Genomic DNA, 3,283 nt, shown 5'->3' on the forward strand with positions numbered 1-3,283 from the left:
AGCAAAGCACTAAACGACGCGGAATCACGATACCCCACGCTGGAAAAACTGGCTCTTGCGGTGATCATCGCAGCACGGAAACTGCGACCCTATTTTCAGTTGCACTCCATCGTCGTGCTTACTGACCAACCACTCCGAACCATCCTCCATAGCCCTCTCCAATCCGGACGCATGGCGAAGTGGGCGGTCGAACTTAGCGAGTACGATATCGAATACCGTTCTCGACCAAGTCTGAAGTCGCAAGTTCTGGCTGACTTCATCACCGAACTATCGCCTGAGCTCGACGACCCCACCCCCGCGGTGGAACAATGGACGATGTTCGTCGACGGTTCGTCAACAAGTCATGGCTCTGGGGTGGGACTCATCCTTCGATCCCCCACCGGTGAGATCCTTGAGGAAGCATTAAAACTCAACTTCAAAGCGTCGAACAACGAAACCGAATACGAGGCCGTTCTCGCCGGACTACGTTTAGCCCGGGGACTTGGAGTCAAACACCTGCAGGTCTACTGCGACTCCCAACTCGTAGTCAGCCAATTCAGCGGAGAATTCGACGCCAAAAACAAACGAATGGGAGCATATCGATAGTTGGTCCGCACGCTATCCGGGGAGTTTGCGTCCTTCTCCCTAACGAAGGTCCCATGGAACGAGAATGCATCAGCCAACGCCCTCGCAGCCCTGGCAAACCGCTCCGACCCCGAGCTACGACGTACCATTCCAATTGAGTGCATCGATGCTCCCAGCATTAATCCGGACAGCCAGATTGCCGTCATCAACGACGACTCAGTCCCGATGGAAGTCGATGAGCCAATAGAAGATCTGACGGACGTCGCCAAACCCCCGGAGGATTGGCAACTTGAGATCAAACTTTACATCTCCGATGGCATCGTCCCGACAGACCGATGGGCAGCTCGACGACTGAAGGCCCGAAGTGCCANTAGTGGAAATCCAGTACCCTGATTGGTTGGCTAACCCGGTGGTGGTCAAAAAGAAAAACGGCAAGTGGAGAGTNCATGATGGAGGTGCATGAAGGCGAGGGTGGCAACCACTCTGGCGGACGCGCACTTGCTCTTAAAATTAAAAAGGATGGTCACTATTGGCCTACCATGATGTCCGATTGCGAAACTTTCGCGGCCAAATGCGAAGCTTGTCAGCGCCATAGACCAATGCGGCACGTCCCGCCCGAACTGCTAAATACCGTGACAGCTCCGTACCCTTTTATGCGCTGGGCCATGGACGCCATAGGACCCCTGCCGGCGTCCAAATCCAAGAAGTATGTCCTGGTGCTGACCGATTACTTCACCAAATGGGTGGAGGCAGAATCTTTCACGAGAATCCAATCCCTAGACGTGACCAATTTCATCTGGAAGAACATCATATGTCGCCACGGACTTCCGTACGAGATTGTCACTGACAACGGTACCCAATTCACCTCGATGATCACCAGACGTTTCCTGTCGAAGTGGCAAATCCGTCTCAGCACTTCGACTCCTCGGTACCCGCAAGGTAATGGTCAAGCTGAAGCCACGAATAAATCGATCGTCGACGGACTCAGGAAACGACTCGGTCGAAGGAAGGGATCATGGGCAGACCACTTGGACGGTGTGCTATGGTCATATCGCACAACCCCGCGGCGAAGCACAGGACAGTCCCCTTTCTCTCTCGCATATGGTCTCGAAGCACTTGCCCCGGCCGAAGCAGGAGTCCCGACACTTCGCCGTACTATGATGGTGGATAATCCCGAACTCAATGACAAAATGCTGGTCGACCACAACGACCTTGCCGAGGAGTTGCGCGATAAAGCTTTAGTTCGAGTGCAACATTACCAAGACGCAGCCGCTCGATACTATAACAAGACTGTTCGTCAGAGACGTTTCAACGAGGGCGATCTAGTTCTGAGAGAAGTTTTCGAGAACACCAAGGAAGTGAACGCCCGTAAGCTCGGCGCTCGATGGGAGGGTCCATACCTCGTGTCTAGAGCGGTTCGTCCAGGCGTCTACGAACTCGTGACCATGGCCGGGGAACGGATCAAAAACTCGTGGAACGCAGCCCACTTGAAACGTTATTATAGCTAAGTCGCTGTTACGATCCTACACAGGAGTTTTTCGGGACTCCGAGCTACGGTTGGCTTGATCCCCACTTCGGGGTACGTAGGCAATTCCTTATCTGTTAAAGATATAGCGAACGCAGTCAATATATTAATAAAGTTTCGTCCGGTCGAAAAACTTCTTCTTGTTATTCGAACACATCCAGTTCGGCGGCAAGCCGATGTACGAAATATCGACCATGGATTTGATTTTCTCTTACATGGTTTGATAATTCCAANTGCCGAAGCCACGAATAAATCGATCGTCGACGGACTCAAGAAACGACTCGGTCGAAGGAAGGGATCATGGGCAGACCACTTGGACGGTGTGCTATGGTCATATTGCACAACCCCGCGGCGAAGCACAGGACAGTCCCCTTTCTCTCTCGCATATGGTCTCGAAGCACTTGCCCCGGCCGAAGCAGGAGTCCCGACACTTCGCCGTACTATGATGGTGGATAATCCCGAACTCAATGACAAAATGCTGGTCGACCACAACGACCTTGCCGAGGAGTTGCGCGATAAAGCTTTAGTTCGAGTGCAACATTACCAAGACGCAGCCGCTCGATACTATAACAAGACTGTTCGTCAGAGACGTTTCAACGAGGGCGATCTAGTTCTGAGAGAAGTTTTCGAGAACACCAAGGAAGTGAACGCCCGTAAGCTCGGCGCTCGATGGGAGGGTCCATACCTCGTGTCTAGAGCGGTTCGTCCAGGCGTCTACGAACTCGTGACCATGGCCGGGGAACGGATCAAAAACTCGTGGAACGCAGCCCACTTGAAACATTATTATAGCTAAGTCGCTGTTACGATCCTACACAGGAGTTTTTCGGGACTCCGAGCTACGGTTGGCTTGATCCCCACTTCGGGGTACGTAGGCAATTCCTTATCTGTTAAAGATATAGCGAACGCAGTCAATATATTAATAAAGTTTCGTCCGGTCGAAAAACTTCTTCTTGTTATTCGAACACATCCAGTTCGGCGGCAAGCCGATGTACGAAATATCGACCATGGATTTGATTTTCTCTTACATGGTTTGATAATTCCAATTAAAATAAAGTTTTTCTAAATAAGTCAGTCCTCATTACATGCTTTGGAGCGATAACCAACACAAAAGAGAAAAACAGAGAAAAGAGACGCAAAGGGGGAAACCCCTTCAACGACTGCGCTCTCCTAAAAAAAAAAAAAAAAAAAAAAAAA

The sequence above is a fragment of the Camelina sativa genome, chromosome 10 (genome assembly GCF_000633955.1).
Source record: "Camelina sativa cultivar DH55 chromosome 10, Cs, whole genome shotgun sequence".
Taxonomy (NCBI): Eukaryota; Viridiplantae; Streptophyta; class Magnoliopsida; order Brassicales; family Brassicaceae; genus Camelina; species Camelina sativa.